Consider the following 12,579-nt stretch of genomic DNA (forward strand, 5'->3'; position numbering starts at 1 on the left):
TTTTCTGGTCAGGCTTCTTGGGATGTTAACTCACATTGTTCTAACTCGGTCTCTTGTCCTTGTGGTTTATAAAGCAGAAGAGTTTTCCTGCCCTGTTAATTTCCTGAAGCGCAGTGTATCGCTTTCTTGTTTCAAATAAAGCTCCTGCTCTATTTTTGAATAACATAATGAGTGAAGAATGACTTTATCCATCCTGGTGGCAGGACAGCGAGCTGTTACGCTGCCAGCTGGAGGACCTGGATCAGAAACAAATTTGGGTTCCCAGGCTCTGTGCCAGAAGAGCTGAGACGTATTTTCGAGGTGATGTACTTGGACTCTAGGGGGAGATTGTTGACTGAACTGCGCTGCTTTCAAAACCATCCGGCAGCTGAGCCACCAAACACTGCTCAAAACAGACAGGTCTTCTGCCCCACACTGCGTGGCGGTGAGGAAACGCTCCCAGGAGCTACAAGTGCAGGTGAAGAATTCATGGTACTTGCAGGGGAAATTAAGTTTCTGCATGCATGTTCACCTTATTATTGCATCTATCCAAGCACAAGGAGGTCATGTATAATGATGAGTGCAGGTTGCTCTTTTCACATGGTACCAGAGCTGAAAGTGGGTTACAAGATGATGCAAGGCCATCACTTTCCATATCCCCACCTCAGACATGACCAAGCCCCACACCACCTTTTGAAAGTACTCTCTCTGTCCTTTCCCCACAGCCCTTCCCACCACGCTCCATGGTCCTTCCTTGTCCCCCAGGCCATTTCCACCTTGGCCGTGCTCCTGCTGCCGTAGGCAGGTGCCAGGTGTGAGCTGGAGGCTGTCAGTTGCACTGGAGCACCCTGGAGAAGTTTGGTAACTCTGAAGATGCAGCTTTTCTAAGTGGCTGAACCTGCATGGGGCTTGATCCATTACATCTCCTGTCTGTGTGAGGCAGCATCTTCCAGCTGCTGTACTCTCCATGGATAAAGATATCGTCTGCTGGAATGATCTGCTTCCACATTTTCTGTGGACATATGGAGTGCTTGGAAAAGCTCCAGGTACTTCAAGTGAGACTCTAAAGGGAAAACTACAGTGAGACTACAAGGGAAAGCATGTTTTGGGGACCATTTTCTTGAAAAAGAACACCCTTTTCTCCTATCTGGGTAGGCACAATATTGATAATTATGACTGTATGATTAGATGGTCATCGATAGGTATGTTTACGTATTATGTTTTATTGCTTCTGGATACCTGTAGTTAGTTTAAAGAATTAAATACAAAATTAAGTGTAGTAGTAGCACTGTCTGAACAGTAGAAGTGCACTATAAAATCAAGAGAAGTTTACGTAGACATGAGTCACATGTCCTAGATATACAATGATTATCATAATACAAGAAACAGGGGTTTCAAGTAAAACTATCAGGTGGCAGATTTAAAACAAAGGAAGAACTTTTTTTCATACCATCAGTAGTTAAAACATGGAACTCCTTGCTACAGGGTGTTGTTGATGCCGAAGCTTACATGAACTTCTTTCGGACAACTTGATAGAAGAAAAAATATCTTTGGGTTTATAGCATACCACAGCACCTGATTGCGTCTTTAGCTGCACCTGTTAAGCAGCAGGCCTCTGGATGTACAGGAAAACACTGCAGAGCATCACCGTGCATTTGCCCTGCGCTTCCTTAGGATGTGGCTGGAACCAGGACGTGGGTGAGAGGAGCTTTGGTCTGTTCAGCTTCTTCAGCTCTTACAGGAAAGGTTAAATGGAGTTGCGTGACAGGGCCATAAAGGGAGAAATGAAGGTAGAGGGTTGGGTGCTGATTTAGTTAGGACTGGAGTAAAACCAAGGGTGCAATCAAATAGTGCACAAGAGCCAGAGTGCCCTGGGGTCCCTGAGAGCAGCTTCAGCCCAGCTCCCTAAGGACTCTGCAGGCACCAAGATTGCGCTTCCCACTCAATGAAGCAAGCACAGGCATAAATTTCCGTCTGGCCACTTTCAAGGTCTTATTCCATTTGCCTGACCTATGAAAGAAGATGAAGTAGAACCTGTTAACTTCAGAAGGGACCCCCTCTGGGTACTTGACAACTAAAATCCCAGTCTTGAAGAGACGTGAGCACGTACTTGCCATGGCGTGCATGCACACACGCCTCCCTGCACACACCTGCCCGCTCCCTCACAGAGACCAGCTGCTTGACAGGGGCCATTCTGCAAGTCCGGAGGGGTTTGTAGACGCCAAGTCAGAGTATCTACGTGCCTAAGGAGATCCATCCAAAAAATCCAGTAAAAGTACTCAGTCCTTCTCCAAATCCACTAGTGTGCACCTAAGTGGCCAAATTTGCCTTATTGTCTGCTTGTTTCCCCACTCTCTCTTGGACTCGACTGATAAGCGTTTTGGTGCAGAGGCAGTTGCTCTTCCTTTGCTTGCACAGGACTGTGCACCACAGGATCTCGGTCCATGTCTAGGGAGCACATGCCAGGGTTGCTTTCCCGGAGGAACTCGTGTGCTAGGGACCCCTCCCCATGCTAGATTTGTTGGGGGTCTCCGGACAGTGTGTCTTCAGGCCCAGCTGCGGTCCCGCACTTCACATGTCGGTGCAGCGCATCCCTGGCTCCTTAAATCTGATGGGTGAGTATGAGACTCCCAGAGTCAGCCATGCTGTGTACAAGGAGTGTGTCAGACCAGCCCCGTGGCACAAGAACAAGTGATGAATTACTGATGGCAGTGGTTGTTCGAGCCCATTTGTTTTTCCTTCTCCACTGTTAAAATAGTTGTGAGGACAGAAATAAGTAAAAGGGTGAGACATATTATTCTCTGGATTCACCTGGCTAGGACTTTCTCACTCTGTGAAGTTGCACTTTCCCACTGACTACCTTGTAGCTCCTGGAGCGTATAAACGTTAGCTGTCTTTGGATTGGGACCTGCATGTGGTAGTAGATGGATAGAAAAGCCACAGCTTTTTGTTTGAGTTGAAAATATGAGGCTTTTGCTTTGCAAACATCTGAATTTGCTGTTTTCTTGTAAGAAATATCTATACTTTGTTGCACTGATATGAGCAAAGCACAGAGGAGCCCAGCTTTCCTGACAGATGGGCGCACGCTGGCGTTTTGAGAGCCATGAGATTATGTGGTTTGGAGAGCCGAGGAGGAGGAGTTGCAAAAGCAGTTTTGCAGTAGAGGTAACAGCTGCAGATGGCGTTGGATCGGGCTGAGTTTGCCCTGGTTCCCAACACGATCCAGCTGCCTGCACCTCAGGGACACGGACTGGCCCCGGCATGGTGGTGAGCGTGGCCCGGCTGGCTGGTGTGGGATGTGTGCCATACCCATGGCAGGGGGATCTCAGCAGAATTTGCTGAGGCCAATGTCTCAGGACTACACAGGTGACCTCTTAAGTCAAAGACACCCATGACACCCTCAACAAGAGCAGTGGCGTTGACCAGTCAAGAGATTTGTTGGCAGCCGTAGCCAAGTGTTGTGGCTTTGTTGCACGCAGTTAAAAGCTGTACCGGCAGTTTGTTTGCTCATCCTCCCCCAGATTTAGCATTCCTCTGATTTTGCAGCCAGCTCTGGGTTGTTTTTATTTGGACCAAATCACGCCTTGGGGCAAAACTGACATCACTGCTGGGCCTGGTTGGGGAAAGGAGGAGCAGGGAGTGGGGAGCTGCAGGAAGCGCCTCTGTTTCCCACCACTGAACTGGGAGGTGAACTCCACTCGCCAGACAGGTTAGTGGGGTCCAGCATGTGCGGGGTTTCAGAGCAGCCCTTTGCCAACACCCTTCAGCTACAAGAGGCTCAGGAATCTCGTCAGGTGGAGAGCTTCTGATAAGTTAAGACTTGCATGCTATGTAGGGTAGGCTGCTCTGCTGCCGTCTTGGTGTTTGTCGGGGGGAATTTTTTTTTTTTCCTTTAATCTTCATTTTAAAGAGCAGTACTAACAGAGCAACAGGGTTTCAGTGCGTCTCTGGTAAATTCAGAAATGCGGATGTAAATACATGAAAACTAATCACGTGGTTGTCAGTAGGTGGTAAAGTCCCTTTCTTCAGGTAGTGCAGAAGTTCTTACTCTGCTTAGTTACAATGTTTTGAGCTTGGAAGAAATGGAATGATTAGTGAAAATTGCAGTGCTTATTTCATTTGCAAACTTCCTTTGCTCACCTCTTTTTTTTCTTGTGTTTAGATATCAGTGTGATGTCACCTTATGTTTCCCACACTTCACCTTGATACCTCACACAGTGGCTGGACTTTAGCTATGCAATTCCTGGCTTCCCCTTTATCTAGTTGTTTCCGACCTTTGGACTTGGGTTGTGCAAGCAGGAGTAACATTTTTCCACTGAAGATCAGACACATGTCATATAAGACAGTGTCCTTAATGCCACTTTGTAGTTGTTTGTCCAACATGCCACAAGTTACTAAACTTGTAAATATTGTGAGCAATTTATCTTGCAAAGAGAAATCCCGTTTGAAGAGAGCCAGTGCCTGTTCCTGCCACCCCAGAGCAAATGCCATTGCTCACACTGCCAACACTGAGCTGTAACCTGGCTCCTGTTTCATGGTAAATAGGATAACAAAAGTATTCCTAAAAATGAGATGTTTCTAGACATAACAGAAGCTTGTTTGTTCCAGCATCTACAAAAACCTGTGTTTTTTAAAGTCCTCTGTTTTCATTTTGGCACAAATCATAGATGTTCATAGAAGTATCTATAAGCACAGGCTCTGGAAATTGGCTGCCTCTCATTAAACATGCATGTGCTATTGTCTTCTTCTTTAGACCTGGCCTTCATTTTGAGGTCAGACTTTAATTTCTGAAGAATATAATTTAAAGCTATTTATAGCGCTTCGTGATTACCTGCAACTACTAATGAAAAGACTTAGCAACAGAGAAATAAATACGTAGCAGCTGCAGCTGCTTTAGCTTTACTAGAGGTAGTAAAAAAAGAAGGCCTAAACACCCGAGTGAGTTTAACAAGGGGACAGAAGAAAGTGAAGTGTCTGTTTGATTGCAAAAAGTTTTATGGGCAGAAGCCGACAACGCAGGAGGCTCCCGATCCCTGTATTTAAAGTCTATTTCGCTGTTTGTCTTGAGTGGGGTCAGTGTTGTAGTGAATAATTTATAGGCAGCATGAATGAGCTCATTAGTCACCTTTTCAGAGCTTAAATGAGTTTTGCGGTTGTCATTACATGGGCCTTCTGTTGAGCGGCACAGCAGAAGGGCGGCTGGCTGCCTTGTGGCAGGACAGCCCGTCTCCTTCCAGCCTCCACTGGCATTTGTCTTCTGCTGACACCCCTGCTCTGCTGCCCAGTGCTGGTCCGCTAACCTGCAGAGCTTTCACCAGTCATGGTTTGGTTGGTTTTTGGTTATATGTGACGTTTGGTTTGATATTGTCTTGTTTTCACATTGTATTTCTTTTTTCCATTATGGAAAAAAATATGATTATGTGACAAGTGATGTAAAATAAGTAAAACCCTCTACCAGTGTACAAACAAGGAAAGTGACTTTTCTCCTCAAACGTGCTTCAAAATTTTGTTATAGCCATAGTATTTTTTTGTCCTTGAAATGCTTATGGAAGTGCTAAACTGTGCTGGAACTAGCTGAGCCGTGGAAGGAGGCATAAATATCAATGTTTACAGGACTGCAGATTTAAAGAAAAAAAAATTCCCAAGATTATTCCGTAGTGTTTTGGCTGCTGAGGCCTGTTCCATCCTTGTGAGAGACCTGTGGAATTAGAAATTTGCCTGCAAAAAATCTGTGAGTTGCACTATTTGATTTTCCAGCTATACCTCCCCGATGACTGCAGCTGGTAACTGAAGTTACCTGTTGCCAAAAAGATGGGAGCAGTAACAAGAGACCTGGCATAGATTAATACCCCAGTGGATAAGTCAGCCCATAATCATAACGAAATTTTGTCACCATGAAGAAACCAAAAGCTGCTCACAGGGAAACCCACCTCGCAGGACATGAATGTGGCAGCCAGGGCCTGGTTCTCTGGCCATAACTGGGAACAGAAGTTGCCGCTGGGATGTGGGTAATTTAGTTGTGCTTTTTTTGTGGTGACAGCTTTCCCCCTTCCTTCCCAAATCTCGCTGACCTGCTCTCCGCGGCGGCTGCTCTCAGGTTCAGCCGTGGAGCCCAACTCGCCCCTGGCTCTGGAGGGGAGCACAGGACGGCGCAGAAGCTTTCTGTGGGTGCTACTCACTCCTTTCAGTCCTCCCACTGCAATTTTTCATTGCTTTCCATTCCTTGCTCCCTGAGGTGTTTGGTAGGCTGGTACGTAGCACTAAAAACACACCAAGGATAGAAGTTTGCTTAATAATTTTATGACATTTTGCGTTTTTTTCCCTGCATCCTCTCAGCATCCCTTCGCACACACAACCGTAGATCTGCCTTGCTTGTGCTCCATCTCTGCATCACCTCACACAGGCTCTCGTAGCTGTCTCTGTATTGCTGCAGTCTGGGAATCTGGACCCGCATCTCACAGGATTTCCTCCAGGAACAGCGTTCCAAGAAATGTACAGGAAGAGCAGCACCGAGTGCTGCGTAAAGCACCCTGGAATATCCTGTGCTACAAAGAGCTGGAAATCAAGCTGTGCCTCAGTATAATTGTGGTGAGGAAATCCACCTGGTGCAAGCAAGCAGTCAGAGGAGAATAATCACCTAATAGCTTACAGCTCCAGTGATAGCAAATTGTGTTTAGAGTCAGGTCCTGAGATCCTCAGTTGATGAGATGTGAACACAAACTTCACTACCTGTGAGGCCCTGTTGCAACTTAATTTTGCATGCATTGATACACAAATAAAGGACAAAATCCTAAAGCCTTCAATGAAATGAACAGCTTGTACTCAGGAAAGCTGAGGCAGGACTTGAGATGTTGTCCAGGAAGAATTTTGTCTTAGTTTTAGAAATTCAATTTGGCAACAGTGTTTGGGAACTTTATAAAATAACTTGGTTATCCGTTATAGTTTTACCCCAAACTTCTGACCTTTACTTCTATACAGTGTTGGCTGCTGCTTTTCCTCCACCTTGCTTTTAAGAACAAAAATTCAGTTGATTTCTGGTTCTGCTGATTACTTTTAAGTTTGACCTCAGCTGCCAAATGGTGAATACTAATGTTGAGATAACTCCAGGCCAAGTTTTGTGGCATTAGACCTGTATAACAGATAACAGAGTCTGGGTACCAAACCCAGTTCTTTCTTTTTTCAGCCTCTTCGAACACCGCAACAGGACCAGAAATACTGGCTTGTATTGCAATTAATATACCAGCTGTGTTAGGTTAGGTGGGATTTCAGACCAATATAACCATTATAGCAGAAGACTCCACTAATGGTATGTTTATCCCAGCAACATTTTGCTTCCCACTGGCTGGGCTACTAAAATAAGGTGCACTGGCAGAAGCTTCCATTTAGCAGTGCAAGCTAGGGTTGTGCTTGGGATGCTAGTATGTTGGCGTAATTACTCTGAGAAAGCATGTCTCATATAGACCTGTTTTAACAAATGTATGTAGGACAATCTAGCATGCATGATACTCTCCTGCCACCACACTCATGTACAGAAACACACTTGCTGGTAGCTTGTCAGCTGTATATAATGTTAGTGCTAAGGATACTAATTTTCTTAGAAGCTGCAACTGTTACTACAATAACACCACAAATGTGCATGGATTCTTTTATAAAGGAACTATTTCATAAACTCTGGATTTTATTGTAAGAAATTCATTATATTTTAGCCTGTGAAACAGAAATGCTGTAGATACTTTTGTTTGCTTATACTTATGACAAAACTTCATATCGGTGCTCATTTTCTCACCGATTCAGGTCTGTTTCTGTTGGGTTTCACTAGCTGGGCCAAATGGGAACTTGAAGAATGGTTAAATGAAAGGCTGGGAAAATACTTTGTAAATCTGATTCCATGGTCTCAAGTGAATAAGCAAAAGATAGATCTCTTATCAGTCAGCTGGAGTAAGCTGGGCCTTTATTACGTGTGCGGCTTGTATCTGTAGTTAGTGCTTGGGGTGGGAGAAGAAAGGGGAGCGCATCCTTGCAGGAGACGCGGCGCAGGAGGACAGGGAACGGCTGCCCTGGGGCAGCTGCGAGGTGAGAGCTGCTCGTTTGCGCTGGCGGGAGGCACCGCTGGTCAGCCAGTCTGGTGTGGCACCTCTGTACAAGGCAGAGACTTGGCTTGTTCGGGTGGGAATTCAGATATGGCTGTTTTGCTGCCCCAGAGCGGGCAAAGTACAAACAACAAAACCAGGCTGGTCCGCTGTGGTTAAAAATAAAGAAGTGGTGATATGGCAGGTACTATATGAGGGACTGGAGGATGCTGGGAGCAGGAGTTGTGAAAGAGGAAAAGAGCAAACACATATTGTATTCATGATTGAGTTTTCAATGGCGCCTGAAGGCAATCAACATGCTTCTGCTCTGCACAAGATTAAATCCATTGCCTCAGAGAAGACATAAGTTTAGAAATGGCAAGACTGATGACGGACGCCAGTCATTCTGCATGGGGGAAGAGTGGGCCAGTGTACGGTGTCAGAGCCTGAGAGGTGTCCCCCCATGAGGGGCCGGTCACTGATCACAAGGGGTAGCAGCCCTGTCCACTTCAGTCTGTGGAAGGTACCTTGCACATCAGGACCCTTTCAGAACTGGGATGTTTTTGTGTACAGCTGCCTATAAGATTATAAATCCTAATGAGCAAGTTTAGTTGGCAAACTTGCAGCAGACTTCAGGGAGGAAATTTGACTCTAATGTAGAGAGAATAAACATTGATGAGGATGCCAGTCAATGAGGACATTATAATTGGAGATCGGGTTAGGAATGGGGGCTTAAAGGTGAGGATAAGAAGTGCAGGTCTGCTGAATGGTGGGACTGGTGAGGTCAGAGGGCAGAAAGTAGAAATATTTAGCAAGGTCATGTGGCATGGTCATAATACTAGCAAAGGAAGATGCCACCAGCAGAGATGGAGATGAAGATGGAGATGGAGGGGGGGAAGATGAGCTTTGCAGGGTTGATAAAAGAGCCCGTGACCCTTGCTGTGCTTGTGTGCTCAATGGCTTGTGGGAGGTTATCAGGGATTCTAATCTAGAGGAGGATAAGAGATAAAGGAGTATAGGGCGATGGCTGGAAATCCTCATTAAATAAGATACTGCAACATCTGCAGTTGGTATTCTGAAATCTGAGGGGAAAGATTAGACTGTTGTATATTAGCCCACAAGGCTAAAGTGCAGCTCTGCACTGTTGGTACTTCTAACCAGCCTTCAGTGCGGCAAATACTTTGGTCTTCATGTACGAACCCTTTTCATCTGTCAGTGTTGCAAATCTTTTGCTAAATGTGTTAGTACTATTCCTGTCTTGGAAATGGGGAAATCAACACCCTAATAAATTTGGTGGCTTGCCTAAGATCACCATGAGTTACTTCATGTCCATATGTCAGATGTTCTGATGCTGCTGTAGTCTCTAAGCCAGCAGTTAATGATCTTCCAGTGGTCCTGTGTAAGACTATATTCTCCTTTCTTAAACTAGTCATAATAAGTGTTCCAGCACATGGTCAGAAGAAGCAGGGGGACAGTCTCCCCAAGAGGGAAGGAATGAGTGTTTACCTCACTGCCGGTGTTTTATCGCTCTGCAAGCCAACAGCTCCAGTTGCTGCTGAGCTCAGGGGTGAGTGCAAGGACAGGCTGCCCCACACCGCTGCCCCTCGGGGGTTGCCTGGGCGGGGAGCCCCGGGCCAGCCCTCCAGCCGGGGCGCAGTCTGTCCCTCTGCTCCCCTCAGCTTCCGCATCGCCGGCTGCTGGCCCCTGCGCTCAACCATGCTGGATTTTCTGTCTACACAGCAAATGTGTCTCAGTGGTCATCCACCGTAATCCACAGCGTGCGCTCTGGGAAATTCTTACTCACCACGGAAAAGGTATAAAACTCTGGAACTGATCTTATTCCACCAGTATTGGTGGAGAATTTTGCCACTAGTCATGAACAGAACTGAGCTGTGTACCTGAACAGGATGTGTATGTAATGTATTCACGGTGTAATATTCTTTGCACACTACCCTGCATCTCACCAGGCTTCCCCCTGCTCACTTCAGAAATACTTCTCATTAGCTGAATTCTTCTTGGTAGCCTGTTATAAGACACTTGACTTTAACAAGTGATGATACATGCAATAAAACTCCTTGCTTGCCAGTAAAGAGACATGTTGATTCACTCAGAAAAACGTCTGAAAGATTTGGAGTAAATTCAGGTGGGTGGAGTTATGACTTGGTAATTTAGTTTGTGTTTGAAACCAAACGGCCATGAGATAAGAACTGTGTAAACTAATGGTCTGCTGACTCTTGGAGTGTTAGGGCTGGTGGAGTCACAGGGCAGGGTTACTAGTGGGTGACAATGATACTCTGCTGACTGAGAGGTACTCTTCCCATTCTCCAATCCAGCTGCTGGCACGTCTTCTTGAAAATATGCAAGAATGCGAAACAGAAGTTCACTGGGCAGGGGAGGGAAAGCTATCGGCAAAAGAAGGTCTTAGCGAGTTATGACAAGAATTTCTTGTTCAAGAGAATCAACAAAACGTTTTTCAGCCCTGCACTTTGCCAGTGAGGTAGTTGCCACTCTTGTTTGAAGATGTGAATTTCACAAGTGTCAGACATTAAAAGAGGGAACCCGTGCTTTGGGAAATGACTATGTGCAGACACAGACATGCAGGAGGATATGGTGGTGATCCCGGTTAGGCGGGATAATAATGACTGTATGGGTCACCACAGAATTCTTGCAAGGTCTTGAGAGAGCTGTCCTAACTGTTCGGAATAAAATGCCTAAAATGCTTTTCTTCTTGGCTCGAAGATGATTTGTGTGTCCAGGGCTGCATTGGAAAGGATCTAACAATATGCCTGTATTTCTAACTTGGATTACATTGTTTATACATTTTCTGCAGCAGACCTTTTCTATACTGAAAGGAAAATTAATTTTGAAGTATTATAAATTTGCAAGCCTTGTTACCCAGAGAGACAAATCCTTGTTTTTTGTAGATCAGCTATGAAACAATTTTGTGTGCTTGTTTTGTGGGTGGACAGCCATATCTTAATTCTGTACTGTGAATGGCTGAAGCTGCTGGAGAGCAAGCGTGTTATATATGGGAGACTAGGTTTAACTAGTGCTGTCTGGACCAGGCAACTTCTTTTTTATTTTAAGATCAAGTTAGTTCCCTACAATAATTTACCCGATGGTAAGGTTTTTTTACTCAAGTTAATACTAGTTATTATATCAAGGTGTGGTAGCAGGGGAGAAAATGCACTGTTCTTCCTAATTAAATCAGGCCTTGTTTTAAAGCAAATTTCCTTAGACTAAAGACCAACTGTTTCCTTCCTCAGGAGTTTTTGCAGGTTTCTGCAACACGGTTCTTCACTGCACACCGTGCAGACAGACCCCCAGCTGGGCCATAGTTTGACGGCACAGCGAGCCAGCAGCAGGGACCCCTTGCCTTATGCCCTGCTTGCTGCTGCCCGCAGGTGTGCCCGCCGCTGGCTCCTGCGCAGATGAGCAGGACAGGCGTGCTCGGAAGCGGCTGCCGGAGTGTGTATAGCGGAGGCTCTGCTCCGGGTGGCGTGTCGGGGGCGGCTCGCAGGTGTCCCCCCCCTCGGCAGCATTAACTGCGTGCTGGGGGCTGGGCAGGACGGAGCCTGGTGTTTCGGTGCAGAAAGATGCCTCCCCTGCTCCTCCCGAGGGGGAGGGAGAAGCGGGACGCCGGTGTGTTGATCTTTGGACTTGGGGTACTTGGTAGTGCCTTCAGCGGCGACCGGGCAGTTCGTGGCAGTTTGCCCGGGGTCGGTCTGGCCGGGCCTCCTGTCACCAGCGGCCGTCACGCCGCGGGCAGGGGCAGAGACTCGTACAAGTGGGAGCGCCGGTCAGCACCGGCAGCGCCGCCAGCTCTTTCCACACCGGAGCTTCTCGCCGGCGCTTCCCGCCCCCCTGCCCACCCCAGGCAAACGCCGCCGGCCCGGCGCGACCCCGCCGCCCGCCTCGAGCGCCCCCGCGCCGCCGTGCGGGGGCTGTGGGGCCGGGGCGGGCGCCCCCGCGGGAGGACGCGTCCCGGCAGCCGGTGGCGGCGGCCCCGCGTCCCCGCGGGCGGCCGTGAGCAGCGCCGCCCGCGCCGCCGCCCTCCCCCACCGCCGGCGGCCCTCCCTTCCGCGGCTTCTCCCGTCTCGGCTGGCCCAGCCCACGTTTTCCCTCTCTCCCCTCCCTCCCTGGTCATGTGTCGCCTTTTTTTGTTTGCAGTGGAAACAATTTCTCGCTCTTCGGCTCGCACCGAGGCGGACCGCTGCCCGTCGGGAGCGCGGGGCGGGCGGCGGCCGGGCCCCATGCTGGCGGCGGTGCCCGCTGCGCCGGGACCCCCGCGGCACCCTCGGGGCTCGGGCTGAGGCGGGGGGCGCGCGATGCCCGGCTCCGTCAGATGAAAGTTTGCGCCACAGCCATGAGGGGACCGCGGTGAAACCACCGCCCCCCGCCAGGTAAGTTCTTGTTGTTGTTGGCGGGGATTGCGCAAGGCGCTGGCGGGCCCGTTTCGGGGGCGGCGCGGTCCTGCCCGGCCAGGCTCGGCCCGGCCCGGCGGCCGCCCGGCGCCACAACTTGGCCAGGA

General features: G+C 48.1%; 1 protein-coding gene across 4 annotated transcripts in view; it reads left to right on the forward strand.

Annotated features, from left to right (window-relative positions):
- FOXN3 (forkhead box N3) overlaps positions 1 to 12,579 on the forward strand; it is a 215,121-nt gene that overhangs the window by 64,271 nt on the left and 138,271 nt on the right. For 3 of the 4 annotated variants that reach the window (XM_082059170.1, XM_082059173.1, XM_082059174.1), the window contains exon 1: positions 12,203 to 12,451. The exons of the other annotated variant lie outside the window; for it this stretch is intronic. The gene's annotated coding sequence lies outside the window, so the exon portion shown is untranslated. Of the gene's footprint in view, positions 1 to 12,202; positions 12,452 to 12,579 lie in introns of those variants that run through there. 4 annotated transcript variants of the gene reach the window in all.

Source organism: Streptopelia decaocto (genome assembly GCF_964273445.1).
Source record: "Streptopelia decaocto genome assembly, chromosome: 7".
In the NCBI taxonomy this organism is placed as follows: Eukaryota; Metazoa; Chordata; class Aves; order Columbiformes; family Columbidae; genus Streptopelia; species Streptopelia decaocto.